The 16914-nt window shown below is 38.6% G+C and overlaps 1 long non-coding RNA gene across 1 annotated transcript in view; it reads right to left on the bottom strand.

Annotated features, from left to right (window-relative positions):
* Positions 1 to 1601: 1601 nt before the first annotated feature.
* LOC148000195 (uncharacterized) overlaps positions 1602 to 16914 on the bottom strand; it is a 279681-nt gene continuing 264368 nt past the window's right edge. Inside the window, exon 8 of the long non-coding RNA XR_015641703.1 lies at positions 1602 to 1702. This is a non-coding gene — a long non-coding RNA (uncharacterized LOC148000195). The remainder of the gene's footprint in view (positions 1703 to 16914) is intronic.

Raw genomic sequence — 16914 nt, 5'->3', positions numbered from 1 at the left:
GCAGTAATTAGAAAGCCTGCCATGTTTGTTGACTGTAGACGTGCAGTGTTTTGTTACGCAGTGACACTGAATTTGTCTGTTTTAGGATAAGGTGGACTGGTTTTCTTTTCCTCACATTATCACCACCTTGTCTGGTGGTGGTGCTGATCTCCTGGGAGACCAGGCTGAAAAAAAAGGGATAACATCCTGATCTCAGCAGCAAACTTTTAATAGCACTGAGGCCTGGCACTCTGGACCACATGGGTTCCTATGTGCTGGACATGGCTTCCTGCTCCCACACATGCATCTTCTGGAATTTTATAGAGACACATTTTAATAGGCTTGGTATCTTTGAGGTTGTATGTAACATATTATATATGAATAGGAGTCTTACAGTAAAAAAGCACAGGTCTGTTACTAAGATGATTATGAGCCACTGGCAACTCTTTAAAAGTAAAAAAGACAAAATGTGAAACTAAGGAACTCCAAAGTGGTGGTTTTCAGTCTTCTTAATGCTAAATTCCTTCAACACAGTTCCTCATGTTGTGGTGATCCCAATCATAAAATTATTTTAATTGCTACTTCATAACTATAATTTTACTACTGTTATGAATCATAATTTAAATATCTGTGTTTTCCAATGGCCTCAGGTGACTCCTGTGAAAGGATTGTGACTTCCAGGTTGAGAAACATTGCTTTAGACATTCTGTGGGAGCAGCGAGAGAAGAAACAAAGGGAACAGGCAGCCATGGTGAATGTATTTACTCTGTTTCTATTGCTGTGAGAAAATGACATAATCAGGACAACTTAGAAAAGAAAGAGCTTATTTGGGCTCATGGTTACAGAAGGCTGAAAGGTCATCACTGGACTGGTAAGGAAGTGTGGCAGCTAAGCCCTGTGGCTGGAGCTGGAAGCGAAGAGCTGAGAACTCACATTTTAAACTACAGAATGAAACGGACAGTGAATTAGGAATGGCAAATAGCTTTTAAAACCTAAAAGACCACCCTGATTGAGGGGCATATGTCCTCTTGGAAGGCCAACCCTCCTAAACCTACCCTAACAGTACTGCCAGCTAGAGAACCGAGTGTTCAAAGAGCTGAACCTGTGGGGGCAATTCTCACTCAAGTCAGCATAGTAAGAAACAGGGGGACCCAAAAGGGACCATCTGGAACCTACATGAAGCTGCTATAAGAAGGATTTAAGATGACTCACTAGGGCACAAGAAGGAAAAAAAATCAAGTGACGTGAGATAATTAAACTGTCACACCTAGAATATAATCACCATATAACATGACACACGAGGAGATATTTTTATAAGGAAGTAGGCATTCATTTCCTCAGAGATTAGCCACTGATCTATTTTGAATGCTTATGGATTTGGTCTGTGAATTGAAGAAGTCATATTCCTTTGTCCTGAAAACCATCAAAATGCCAAGGTTACTGATCTCTGTAAGCTGCTGAGTAAGCCAGCCATAGCCTACAATCCTCCCCCAGGACTGCTCTTCCCAAACTGTTTCCTGACTCATCCCAGCCATTCTGAGTGAGGCTTGGGAGGTGAGTGGGTGGTGACAATGAGTGGAAAATTTGAAAATTCTCAGAATCATGTTTTCTGAGGCATTCACCAAGGAAATAGGAAGTTGTATACTTCACCAGCGAGTGCCTCCAGTTTACGAATACATGTCTTCTCTCATTCAGGAAGGATGTGCTCATGGCATTGTGATATCTGAAAAAAAAAACCAATGATGAGTCTGCCTGAAATACAGTTGTTTCTTCAAGTTCCTCATCACTCTGACATGGCTGTCTGCTTCTACCTGCATCTATTTTACATGAAAAAGAGTACACATGAGTAGAGGGAAATGAGTTACCTCCATGGCCATATTTGGAATCATTCATTTCAAGCTAAGAGACACACATTATGCAAGAGCCCAAATTCTTAGTGATAATCTAATACTTGCAACCCAATTTTGCTTTCTTTCAATTCAGACTATTGAAAAGGTTCGTTAGAAGATGATCATAACAGCTAATATTTACCAACTTCTCAGTCTTAGTAAATAAGTACTTTATATCAACTCATTTAGTGCATGCATTCTATTCTTTAGAATAAATTCTATTCTATCACATTAATAGATGAGAGTCTGAGCCATGCTAATTATTCATGTTAATCATTATCTATTCCATAAATATTGTGAAACTCTTTAAGATGGGAAACATAATTATTATAAAAAATTCTACTATTATCTATTCAACAAATACCAACATTTCCTCTTTACATACAGGAAAGTAAAACTCATTTCCACAGTGTGATAGTTAATGTTAATTCTCAATTTGATAGGGCCTAGAATCACCTAAGCGATAAGCCTCCAGACTCATGAGGGATTATTTTCAATATGCTAGCTTTGGGGCATGCTTGTGAAGGATTACCTTCATCACATTAATTGAAGCAGGAAGATCCACTTGAGAGAAAGTGAATCTAAGGATAACAGAGTAATTTGTTTGGCAGAGGAACTTTCAACACAGATGAGCATTCAGACAGTGGTGTGGCTCCTTTTACTGCATTTCTCTAGCTCTATGATGAACAGCCAAAAAAGAAAGCCATAAGTTGGGCAGAAAGTTATGAATGATGTATAGATTGTAGAGGAAGAAAATAGCTAGAATGAGTTAAACTTCCACAAAGGTGTGTGCTAGGAGACAGGGTATAACTGTTAGCAAGAAACACCCTGCCCTTAGAGGTCCGAAGGGAAGACTGCTCACTCATGGCTCTAATTTGTGAAAAACATACATTTGGTTGAAATGAAAGAGATTGAACTGAGAATGTAGCTAAGGAGATTCCTTGGTCTTCAGAAACAACTGCCTAGCACAGTTATTACAATTACAATTACAGTTATTATAATTACAATAAAAATTAATGAACTATGGTTCTTCTTTAAAAGCCCGTCTCTCATGGTCTTATATCTCATTTTCTTTTGAGTGTCTCTTCCTAACTCTCATGTCTAAGCCTGTGCTAAAACATCTATCTTCATTAAACTCATGTCTATGCCATAAACTTGCTAGCTCTTAAATTCTTTCTTGCATGAAAGCCACAACTCATGATTTGGTTTGGGATGAGATCTCTAACAGTCTAGGGGAACATCCTTGGGTTTCTGTGGATGGTAATATGAAGTGTCTCTGTACTCCAAATACAGATTCACCCAGAAGACAAGCCTCCAAACACACCTTTAAGAAGTTTTAGATTAGGATAGTCTCTGGACATGCTTTAGCTTGATCAAGTTTGGTGGTAAAAATCTACCTTACATTTTTGTTTAGACCAGTATGACACCGTGCCTTGGTTCCTAGACCACATGAAAAGGGAGAAGTTTCCAAGGATGGGTATTCATCTTTCTCTGCTGCCTGACTGTGGTTACAAGGCAACCAGCTGCCTCAAGTTCCCACTGCTAGACTTACATATAGTGGGGAATGCCCTGGTACTGTGAGCCTAAATAAGCCCTCTCTCCCTTAAGTTGCTTTTGTCAGTATATTTTGTTACAACAAGGAGATAAGATAATGTTACAAAGATGCAGTTTTAAGAAGAAGGTAGCTGGTCTGTAGCACCAAGGTAGTTTAGTGGGTAAAGGGACTTGCCACCAAACCTGACATCTGAGTTTGATCCCTGGGACCCACATGGTGGAAAGAAAGAACAAACACTTGCAAATTGTTCGCTTTTTGTATGTTCGCTGTGGAACACACATCCTACCCACAAACAGACACCCAACTCAACACACACACACACACACACACACACACACACACACACACACACACACACACGCACACAAGCACACCAACACCCACAGGCACACTCACACTCACACCCAAAACATTACATATATTTTTAAAAGGAGGTAACTGGGATAATTTGGGTTCACTTTTCTCCTCATTAGCAGAACACTGTTAACCTGAACTGTTCTTTTCAGCAAATACCAGAGGCTTAAAAAAATTCATACAGTTTCAATGGTTATATAAATTCATTGGTTGAAGGGGGAAGGAGTTTGATATGTAATCTAAGGAGGGTTCTTAAGTATTTGAAGTCTTAGGACAGAGTATAGAAAGTGTGTAGAGGGCTGGCTTCATGAAATAGTTGTGTTAAGAGAGAAGCTGCATTTGCTCAGAATTTTCAATTTGATTTGTAGATATACCCATATAAAAATGCAGACAAATTTGAGGAGACCCTCTGTTGCCTACTGATGTCTGGACCACAAGCTCTACACAACAGTGTTGAGAGTTCATGGTAAAAGTGTCAACGAATGACATGGCCTCTTTGGTTTTTCCACAGTCTTGGGATAGCCTGCAGTTTCTCAGCCCTTCTTTTGAGCAGGGCTGCCTTTTTGGCATTCTTCCCATTTTTCAGCATCTCTGGAGAAAATATTCTCAGTTAGTAGCAAATTGTAGCATTTGACAAAGTACTTTAATGAGCTAAAGTAATTTGGCCTCTTCTCTACTAGACTATTAGTCTTAAAGCATGAGTCATTCAAAGGCATTCCTGACCCTCCCAGAGGGGTCCCTCAGTTATCGGTGATGCAAAGTTGGTGCTGAGGAGTGAGGGTGGGAGGAGATGCTTCAATCAGGGATCCTTGTAGCCTCCACATTTGTGCCTCACATCCTGTCATCTTCTTGCTCTGCATAGCACATCCCTATGTAAGTAGGAGGAGGATGGTTATCATTCCAGCAAATTTCCTGTCTATATTTTAATCTGCCGAGTGTCCCAATTATGTAAAGTTTATCTTAGCATCTAAAATCTGCTGTTAATAAACCTGCCAGACACATACGCATATATCAATCATGATGAAAAAAAGCCAATGTTTTGAGCTCGTTATAAAAGTTCTGTGAGGATGAGCATGGTGATGAAAGAATTCAGGATGTGAGTAGACATTCCTTTGGGAGGTCAGAGGCTTGGGAGAAAAAATATATTTATGTAGGCCGATATTAAATCTGGAGGGAAAGGTAAATACTTCTCCTATGAATAGATGAGAAAGCATAGAAAATGCTAAGTGAAAGTAAGGTTGCCTATAATAGATGTGGGTTAAAGAAGAAGGGAACTTCAACGAAAAGGAAAAGCAGAGAGAAAGTGGTCTGCCTAAATTAAGTTGCTGGTTAGACATTTCAGCTACATAGAGCACAGGTTGCAGATGAGAGAAAACATGAGTCCTTTACATATTATGAGCTCTCACTCTTTTCTTAAAAAAAGCATTAATGTAGAATTTAATGTCTAAATTGTGTACATACTTATTTTGATCACACGAGATTTTGTTTTTTGGTAGAAACCAAGACTTTAAGATGTGCGGTTCTCAGATAGCTATTGTATCTGCTTTAGTTCATTTTCTACTGCTATAATAAGACAACACGACCAAGGCAAATTCCAGAAGAAAAAGTTTATTTGGCTTCAGAAGGTTAGGGTCCCATGATAGCAGAGCAGGGCAGCATGCAGTAGGAGGTTTAGAGCAGTGAAAGCTCACACTTCGAATCACCAGCAGGAGTCAGAGAAACTAACTGGAAATGAAATCTTCCAGAGGGACATAGTTCCTCCAGCAAGGCCATACCTCCAGATCCTCTTCAACCAGCCATCAGCCAGGAACCAAGCATTCAAATGGTCAAGACCTATGGGGGATGTACCTACACTAGCATCTTGGTTTGGGAATATGGTTTGGAGAGAAGAAAAGGGAGGATTTATATAAGAGGTAAACCATCAGGTTAGAAGGTAGGTGACCACAAGCCAAGTTATCATCATCTGAAACCATAAAACATATTCTCAAGCTTGAGAAAGCACTGTTAAGATGCTATCAAGGTCAGAGCATTACTCACCCTCATCAGAGAAGCTGTTTCTTGAGTAGATAATAGATAATTAGCACAGAGACCTCCAACTGGATAATGTTCAGAGAGTGAGAAACTTGGGGGCACTCAACCCAAAATGGGATGTCTTCATCCCATCACCGACTCATGGCTCAGAGATTGATATAGAAGAGGAGGAAGAAAGGTTTTACTTGCCAGAGGCGGTGGATAACGCCCAGGAAGCAGCATCTTTCAGAGTCAACAGGGCAGATGTTCAGATAAACTCACAGAGAATATGACAGCATGCACAAGACCTGCACAGGTTTAAACCAGACAAAAGCCAAGCACTGAGAAAGGGAAGTGGACACAAGGTCCCATTTGTAACTTATAAGCTATTGAAATTGCTACCTCCTAGCAGAGAAACCAGTTTTCTCGAATCAAGTCTCATGGGGTATATGAGCCATACTGCAGGGCAGGACTCATGCCCAGAAATACTTGATCAATACAAAATGGACTCTATTTTTGTATGTTTGTGTATATTTATTTTTTCTTTTGAGAGAGAGGGGGAGGGGGAGGGGGAGGGGGAGGGGGAGGGGGAGGGGGAGAGATCTGGGAGAAATTGGTAGAGAGGAAAGAATATGATCAAAATATATTGTATAAAATTTTCAGAATAAAAATTTAGTATTTTGCAATCCAAAGCCTATGTCCATAATTAAAATGAACAATAAAATGAACCAATAAACAAAACAAAATTAAAATGAACATTTGAGAAAATTTTGTGATCAGTTTTACTTATTAAATTTTATTCCAATATCTTTGTTTTCTTCTTTCAGGTATACATTTCTGTAGGGTGTGTACAGGAACTTCTATGGATAAGCAAGTTCCCACACTTTTGAAAAATACTATTATTTTCTCTCACTCATTGGCAGTAGTTTATTTGGGAATTATCTGCAAGCACATTTCTGCTCTCCCTTCTTGTTTGAAGATTTAAATAAGCTATTGTCTGTTTCCATGAGCCTCAGAGAGTCTAAGATTTTTTTCTTCATCTAGTTTTATTGTATTACTATGCCATAATGACACTGGGGCTTATGAGAGGAATTCATTCATCCCTTTTGGTTTGTTGTAACCTATGTCTGATTGTCATATGTTATTTCTCATTTCTGTGACCCTCTCTTCTAATTCTATTAGTATTCTTCCAGCTACTTTAATGAAACTTTTTTTCAACATGTCGTTCAAATTATATTCTCTAAGCTCATCTATTGCTTTCTTCTTATGTTTGTCATTCTCTGGTGTGATTTTGGACATTAACTTTTCACCTTGTTAGATGCAGAGGGCAGTAGCACACCTCTTTAAGGACATGGCATGAGCATCCTTAAATCTTCACCCGAGAATTGGAGTACAAACACATCAGGAAGCATTGTACTGAACCCTAAGCTCTCCAGTCATACATTTGGTTACTTTTATTATTATGTTGTCTTAAAATATAGCACCTGAATCTGAGTATACAGAAAAGTTAAAAATTAAGGGAAGAAACAAATTATCCTATACCTACAACTGTATTAGTGTAAAGCAGCCTTTCACAACAGTGATAAATACTGATGAAGAGAAACCGGTAGAATCTGACAGCAAGTCTGACATCACAGGGAATGGAAGGGATTTTAATACAAAGGAGCAAAACAAAACCAGAGAAATCACAAAGGGATGCTCAAAACTTAAGGTTGTTTACGGATTATTGAGACAGATCAAATTATCCAGGGTTTCTTGCTGACTGTGCCTAAGATATGCTAAGCACTTCTGTAAATTGTACGTAAGTGCAGAGCTTGAACCAGCAGATACTGTAGACTTCATGGAAATAGCTGGTGTAAGGAGGAAAGAGGGAGATATTTGGGTGCAGTAGCTGAGTGATCTCTGTTGTCGCCAGCACTGGGCTCTTGATATTTTATTCACCTACTCAGTTCTTTTCCAAAAGAGATTTGAAACAGAAGGCAGGAAAGAAGAAATATGTGGGAATTAGTGAGCTGGATACAGGAAAGGGAGGAAACTGAATTTGGAAATAATTCTCTTTGGCTGAAATGTCAGTCTTCCTACTTCTGGAAAATGTGGCATTGTGGACAGATGATGTCTTTCTAACCTTAGTTGTGAAAAGTATATCGTCCTCTGCACATCCTCAAATGGGAGTCTTTCCTTTTCCTTTCACTTTACTTCATAGCACGCATATGTTATTTAGGTTCCAGCAGTTAAATACTGACCTCACCTCCAACAATCATGGTATACTCCTTTAAAGACAATCTTCTGGCAGCAAAATTTTCTTGACCCATTGATACATGCCAGGCTATTCTATGTACTTTGGATCCATGGTAATGTTCTGAATTCCTACAATAACCTGGGGTACTATACCCAAAGAAACTGTAGCATAGAGAAGTTAAGAAACTGTTTCAGAATTGTAAAATTTATATTGTGTTATAGGGCAGGATCAGAGCCCAAGCTGTCAGGCTCCAGAGATTTTTCTCTCTGCCAAATAAGTAATTTGGGTATGGTCAAGGTATGGTCAAGATGGGCCAGAGCAGTGAAATATGTTCCCACAGAACTCCATGCACCTCTGCCTGGTAATCAAATTTGAAATAGACTACTGAGGCAGAAAGGAAGTAGTGACATTTGGCTTAGAAAAACTATGTTCTGATACATTTTCCATTCAATCATGTGGTTTTCTGGGTGTCACTTTTAATTCTTTTAGTCTCAAACTTTTTAAATTCTGGCAAGGATCCTTTTCTTGACTATAAGACTTTGGTAATATCAAATGAAACCAGGTTAGTCAAGAGTCTGGCAGACACAAAGGCTATGTGGACATCAGTAGTTCCTATGGCTGTCATGGTATGATGAGTTACCAGCTTTGAGTAAGCCTATAGTATTTCTGTCACTTCCAAAGTCAGCATATTAACTTTTCTATGTCACTGGGAAAGTAAAAACAGGAAGCATCCCAGCCGGGTAATAGAGGCCGGAGTAATTGACTTAAGTCAGAGGGCACATTTCCCCAGGCCAACTGTGGTAATTACACTGTTTGGGAAAGACCATAGAAGGCTGACATGGTTATAACATTAGAGGGTATAATACTAGAAGGAATGTTCATATTCTTTGGATTTAGTGAACTGCATTCCTTGTGCTATATCTCAGACTTTCAATGAGACAAGTAATTGTTGAACTCATACATCTTGCTCTAAATGCAGTCAAGGACCCACAGGGAAACTTTTCCCTTCATAAAACTTAAAGTGAACATGTCTGAGTTCCAAGCCACAAGTTTCAATTCGCTTCACATCAGGGTGACTTAATCTATTTCTAATGACTCTTCAAACACCGAAGAGGAAGACATAGGTCAGGTTGGGATGTTCCCAGGAGATGCATCAGTCTCGAATCACAGCCACAACAGACACCCTCTGATGGGTGGATGACTCTGCAGTAGACACATGGAAGACATAAGTCATAGAGCACACAATCCAGGGAAAAGCAGGCGAAAACATATGTTTAACAGAAATATCCCAAAAAACATTCATTTGCCATTTAAAAGTTGTAAGAATTATTTTCTCTTAAAAAGTGTTCTAGATGGTCTACTAAATGGCTATAGGACTCCCAATAAGATAAATTTGGGATATTAGATTTTTTGATATCCACTATGTACTTATTCAGTGAATCTCTCTTCTGCCTGGTGCTTTAGAGGTTGAAATTCAGTTTCTAATATGCTAATGCTAAGTTCTTCATGGTTTGTTATTGTCTTGTAATTTTGTTCATTTAAAATTTCTATATTTTGAATAGTTTTGGTAGGATACATGCAAATTTGTATAACTTCCAAACTCATAATTATTTTTTGAATGTGATTATGTCATGTCCACTACTTATTCTTATTAAAATACTTTGCTGTGATGTAAATTCTCTCTGGTACTAGCAGTGTATATCACCTTGTTTTGATTGTGGTTTTACAGAATTTGTTTGTTTATCATTTAATTTCCACATTCCTGTGTATTAAGATTTAGGAGCATATTTTTTAAGCTGTAACATGAATCATCTCATATTCTAATTTCTGACTGACTTTCAATAGTTAAAGATGCTCTGCAAATGTTTATTTGGTAAATGGTATATGCCTTTATATGGTATATGCCTTTATATGGTATATGCCTTTTTATGGTCTATAGGGCATTTTGTTTTTAGTCTTTTTTCTCCTATGATCTGTTGAACATAACAGGTTTTATTCTTGTTGTTGGGCTTTGTTTTTTGGATTTATTTTTTGGGTCAGGGTCTCAAAATATAACTCCAGTTGTACGTCAATTCACAGTTCTGCCTCGGCGTGCAGCCTGCTGTGCACAGAGATCACAGGCAAACATGGCCAAGTCCATGTTGTGTGTCATATTAAGCAATGGAGCCCAGAGTCGGTTACAGGACCTCCTGCCTCTTTTAAAATAAATCTTATTTTTGGGAGAGGGGTTTTCTAAGTTTTCTAGGCTAGCCTTGAAAATATGATTATTCTGCTTTTCCTCCTAAGAAACTGGAATTACAGGTATGCCTACTGTGCTTTGCTAGCTATGCCAAAAATTTTCTTTGTATTGTTTTGGTTAAATATCTTTTTCTTAAACTATTATGCTGGAATGTGTGGATTACATTTTTAATCTTAGTGTTTAGTTTTAATTTATAACATTTATTTAACTATATATTTTGAAATAAACTTGAAAAACATTCACCATGCTCTTCCATATCTACTATAACTGAAATTTTAGGACAAAATACCCTCTTTAGTAGCTGTGACAAGCCAGGATTGGACATTCAGCCCCAAACACTAATGAAACTAATGGCAAAGTCAGATAAAGGAAATTTAGTCAAGGTTTTCAAAGAGAAATAAAGTGGTTTGAGTGAGCCAAAATTTATCTTTGGAAATACTGGCATGAGATTTTGATTTAAACACAGGGAAAATAGAGCAAACAGTATGCAAAATCAAACACTTCTGGCCACACAATCATTGTTTTAATTCTGGTTCCACATTACTTGAGAACTTTAATCTGATTTCTCTTCTAGGGTATAGCCTCACCTTTAATTGCCCTCATCTGAGTTGTGGTCTGTTTTGGCCTGCTCTGCTGTTTCTTGAATCCATGGAATCTTAGCTAGGGTTTCTATTTCTGTGAGGAGACACTGTGATTGATGTGTTTATAGAAAGATAAAGAGAGGCTATGTCCTGGGTTTCAACACCATGTTGTGTTTATAAAAGATAAGGAGAGGGGGGATATGTTCTATGGAGTTCTGGGGAAAGGGGGTGCCTCAGTAGGTCCATGCTGAATCATCCCTTACCCTTGAGGGACTGTTGCATGATGGTATAGTATAGATTAGAGTTTATTCAGGGCATGGAAAGAAGAGTAAAGAGTGTAGTAGGACAAAGAAAGAGAGACAGTAGAGAAGGAGAGGAGTAGAGGAGTAGAGTAGAGGCTGGCCATGAGCATATGCAAAGAAGGGGGAAGTGGAATGGGGAGAGAAGGGACAAAGAGGTAAGAGAGAGCAAGAGGAAGCAGGAGCAAGAGAGTGAGGAGTGGGTAAGCAGCCCCTTTTACAGTGTCAGGCATACCTGACTATTGCCAAGTAACTGTGCTATAGAGCGTACCTGGCTATGGCCAGGTAACTGTGGGGGGTGGAGCTTAGACAGAATGCTAACAATGATGATGACAACTCTAAGAAACATTTAATTGGAGCTGGTTTACATTGCACAGGTTTAATCCTTTATCACCATAGTGGGAAGCATGATGGCATGCAGGCAGGCATGGTACTGGATAAGGGGCTGAGAGTTCTGGATCTGAATCTACAGGCAGCAGGAAGAGACAGTGAGTCACAAGGCCTAGGTTGAGCTTCTGAGAGCTTAAACCTTGTCCACAGTGACATACTTCCTAATAGTGTCACTCCCTATGGGTCTACAGGATCATTTTCTTTCAAACTACCACAAATGGAGACTGCAGGTTAAGGACCATGACCTACTTTTTGTCTTTAGCTTTGAAGTGGGATGAGATAAATCAGACAGGTTATTGTAGAATATCTAACATGCTTATCTTTGCTAAGTTCTTTTATATCCTGCATATTTGTCTGATGTGCTCTCAGACACTAAGCTTTGACCTTGTTGATACAGAGGGCATCAGCATCCTTAGGACTTCAGGTGAGGACTGGAGTGCCAGTGTAAATATTGCACTGTGCCCTGTATGTGCCATGCAAGAACCATTAAATTTAACCTAAGGTCTCCGTTCACACCTTTTGCTATCTTTCTTGATTCCAAGGTTTTTATATGTACTCTTTACTTCACCTGGGATACATGAACATCTTTTGACACACATTTCAATGACAGTAATTGGAGGTAAAGTAAGATGGCAGGTGAATACTATCCCCATGAAACTTCAAGTTGAATATCTATCTTTATCAGAGGTAAGAAAACATGGTACAAGTGCGATTAGCATAATAATGAAAGATATATTGAGGGAGGGAGGTAGAAAAGGCTTGCATATATTACAGTTGCCCCTACTCCCAAAAGAGCATTATGGAGATCCTTCTTGTTTGGGAGAGAGGATATATAAATTCCATACTTTAGAACTAAAGTAGAACCTGACTCCAGGCCTGCAGAGTGAAATCTGAGTACCAGCTAGCCACTTAACATATCTGCCTCCAGGTCACCGCTAAATGGTGGAACTCCCGAATATGCTTTGTTTACATGGTTAAGATAATGTCTCCAATGCCTGACTCCAACACTAGGTAGTAAAGAAAGAAATGTTCTGCACCCAAATCTCACGGGTGTACTCTGAGAAGGGCAGACAATCCTGAGGGCTCGGGTGCTACCAAAACTTCTGCTCGCATTCTTGGCCCAAGAGGAACCTGCCTGGAGAACCTTGGACACAGGAACCAAAAAGCAGTCTGGGACAGGACACTTCTGGTCTCTGCCTGAGCCCAGAGCTGAAAGCCACTTGCTAGGAGTGCTGGCACACCTGAGAGCAGAGGTAAGACTACCACTTCTGCTCACATTCCTGGCCTAAGAGGAACCAGCCTGTAGCTTTCAAGACACAGGAACCCAAGAGCGGTTTGGGACAGGATCCTTCCAGTTTCTGCTTGCACTCACAGAGCTAACCCTGTGACACAGCTCTCTGTACTCAGATCCCACTAAGAGAAAGTCGGTCTCCAGGAGTACTAACACACAGACTTACAGGAGGGTCAAGCCACTGTCAAAGACAGCAAGACCAGCTAATACCAGATAGATAGAGGCAAGAGCAGGAATCTAAGCAACAGAAACCAAGATGACTTGGCATCATCAGAACTGTGTTCACCCACCACAGGAAATCGTGGATATCCCAACACACCAGAAAAGCACGATTTGGATTAAAATCACATCTCATGATGATGACAGAGGACTTTAAGAAGGATATAAATAACTCCCTTAAAGAAATACAGGACAACACAGGTAAATAAATAGAAGACCTTAAAGAGGAAACACAAAAATCCCTTAAAGAATTACAGGAAAATACAAACAAACAGGAGAAGGATTTGAACAAAACCATCCAGGATCTAAAAATGAAAGCAGAAATAATAAAGAAATCACAAAGGGAGAGAACCCTGATGATAGAAAACCTAGGAAAGAGATCAGGAATCATAGATGCAAGGATCACCAATAGAATATAAGAGATAGAAGAGAGAATCTCAGGGGCAGAAGATACCATAAAAAAAATCAAGAAAAACATCAAAGATAATGTAAAACGCAAAAAGCTCCTAGTCCAAGATATCCAGGAAATCTAGGACACAATGGGAAGATCAAACCTAAGGATAAATAGGTATGGAAGAGAGTGAAAACTCTGAACTTAAAGGGTCAGTACATATTTTCAGCAAAATTATAGACGAAAACTTCTCGAACTTAAAGAAAGAGATACCCATAAGCATACAAGAAGCCTACAGAACTCCAAATAGATTGGACCAGAAGAGAAATTCCTCCTGACACATAAAAGTCAAAATACCAATGCACAAAATAAAGAAAGAATATTAAAATCTGTAAGGGAAAAAGGGTAAGTAACATATAAAGGCAGACCTATCAGAATTACAAAAGACTTCTTACCAGAGACTTTGAAAGCCAGAAGATCCTGGGCAGATGTCATACAGACCCTAAGAGAACACAAATGCCAGCCCAGGACACTATATACAGCAAAACTCTCAATTAACATAGATGGAGAAACCAAGATATTCCATGACAAAACCAAATTTACACAATATCTTTCTACAAATACAACACTACAAAGGATAATAGATAGAAAACTCCAAAACAAGGAGGAAAACTACACTGTAGAAAAAGCAAAAAAGTAATTTCCTTGCAACAAAACCAAAAAAGAAGAGAGACACACAAACATAATTCCACCTCTAACAATAAAAATAAAAGTAAAAAACAATCACTATTCCTTAATATCTCTTAACAACAATGGACTCAATTCCCCAATAAAAAGATATAGACTAACAGACTGGATATGTAAAGAGGACCCAGCATTTTGATGCATACAGGAAACATACTCCAGTGACAAAGACAGACACTACCTCAGTCTAAAAGGCTGGAAAACAACTTTCCAAGCAAATGGTTTTAAGATACAAGCTGGAGTAGCCATTCCAATATTGAATAAAATCAACTCACAACCAAAAGTTATCAAAAAAGATAAGGAAGGACACTTCATACTCATCAAAGGAAAAATCCACCAATCCTAAATATCTATGCTCCAAATTCAAGGGCACCTACATTCATAAAAAAAACCTTACCTAAGCTCAAAACACACATTGCACCTCACACAATAATAGTGGGAGATTTCAACACCCCACTCTCATCAATGGACAGATCATGGAAACCGAAATTAAACAGAGACATAGAGAAACTAACAGAAGTTATGAACCAAAAGGATTTAACAAGTATTTATAGAACATTTCATCCTATAACAAAAGAATATACCTTCTTCTCAGCAACTCATGGTACCATCTCCAAAATTGATGATATAATCGGTCACAAAACAAGCCTCAACAGATGCAGGAAGATTGAAATAATCGCATGCATCCATCAGATCACACTGAGCTAAGGCTGGTCTTCAATAACCACAAAAACAACAGAAAACCCACATATACATGGAAGTTGAACAACTCTCTACTCAATGATAACCTGGTCAAGGAAGAAATAAAGAAGGAAATAAAGACTTTTTAGAATTTAATGAAAATGAAGGCACAACATACCCAAACTTGTGGGACACAATGAAAGCTGTGCTAAGAGGAAAATTCATAGCTCTGAGTGCCTCCAAATGAAACAGGAGAGAACATACATTAGCAGTTTGACAGCACACCTAAACGCTCTAGAACAAAAAGACGCAAGCACACCCAAGAGGAGCAGAAAGCAGGGAATAATCAAACTCAGGGCTGAAATCAACTAAGTAGGAACAAAAAGGAATATATAAATAATAAATAAAACCAGGAGCTGTTTCTTTGAGAAAATCAACAAGATATGTAAACCCTTAGCCAGATTAACCAGAGGACACAGAGAGGGTATCCAAATTAACAAAATCAGAAATGAAAAGGGAGACATAACAACAAAATGTGAGGAAATGCAAAAAATCAGATCTTACTACAACAGTCTAAAAAAAAACTGGAAAATCTGGATGAAACAGACAGGATAATTTTCTAGACAGCAGGTACCAAAGTTAAATCAGGAAAAGACAAAGCATCTAAACAACCCCATAACTCCTAAAGAAATAGAAGCAGTTCTTAAAGTCTCCCAACCAAAAAGAGCCCAGGACTGGACGGGTTTGTCAGACCTTCATACAAGACCTCATACCAATACTGTCCAAACTATTCCACAAAATAGAAAGAGAAGGAACACTCTATGAAACCACAATTATGACAAAGAAAGAGAACTTCAGAACAATTTCCCTTATGAATATTGACACAAAAATACTCAATAAAATTCTTGCAAACTGAATCCAAGTACATATCAAAACAGTCATCCATCATGATCAAGGAGGCTTCATCTTGGGGATACAGGGATGGTTCAATATATGGAAATCCATCAACATAATCAACTAGGTAAACAAACTCAACTAAAAAAAACCCACCTGATTCTCTCATTAGATGCTGAGAAAGCATTTGACAAACTTCAACACCCCTTCATGTTAAATATCTTGGAAAGATCAAGAATTCATCATAGTAGAGGCAATGTACAGCAGGCCAGTAGCCAACATCAAACTACATGGAGAGAAACTTGAAGCAATCCCACTAAAACCAGGGAGTAGACAAGGCTGCCCTCTCTCTCCCTACTTATTCAACTTGAAGTCTTAGCCAGAGGAATCAGACAACAAAAGAAGGTCAATGGGATACAAATTGGAAAGGAAGAAATCAAAATATCAGTATTTGCAGATGATATGATAATATACTCAAATGACTCCAAAAGTTCCACCAGAGAACTACTTAGCCTGATAAAGAACTTCAGCAAAGTGGCTGGATATAAAATTAACTCAAACAAATCAGTAGCCTTCCTCTACTCAAAGGATAAACAGGCTGAGAAAGAAATTATGGAAATGACACCCTTCACAATAGTCACAAATAATATAAAATACCTCAGTGTGATGCTATCAAAGCAAGTGAAAGATCTGTATGACAAAAATGTCAAATCTCTGAAGAAAGAAATTGAAGAAGATCTCAGAAGATGGAAAGATCTCCCATGCTCATGGATTGGCAGGATTAATATTGTAAAAATTGCCATCTTGCCAAAAGCATTCTACCGATTCAATGCAATCCCCATCAAAATTTCAACTAAGTTCTTCATAGAGTTAAAAGAAAATTTGCAAATTCAATTGGAATAACAAATATCCTCAACAATAAAAGAACTTCTGCAGGAATCACCATCCCTCATCTCAAACAGTATTACAGAGCAATAGTACTAAAACTGTATGGTATTGGTACAGAGACAGGTAGGTAGATCATGGAATAGAATTGAAGACCCAGAAATAAACCACACAACTATGGTCACTTGATCTTTGACAAAGGAGCTAAAACCCTCCGGTGTAAAAAGAGCATTTCAACAAATGGTTCTGCTTCAACTGTAGGTCAGCATGTAGA

This window comes from Rattus norvegicus, chromosome 17, assembly GCF_021556685.1.
Source record: "Rattus norvegicus strain SHRSP/BbbUtx chromosome 17, alternate assembly SHRSP_T2T, whole genome shotgun sequence".
NCBI classification, from domain to species: domain Eukaryota; kingdom Metazoa; phylum Chordata; class Mammalia; order Rodentia; family Muridae; genus Rattus; species Rattus norvegicus.
The sequence above is the reverse complement of the archived record's forward strand: the minus strand, read 5'-3'. Positions and strand labels throughout refer to the sequence as shown.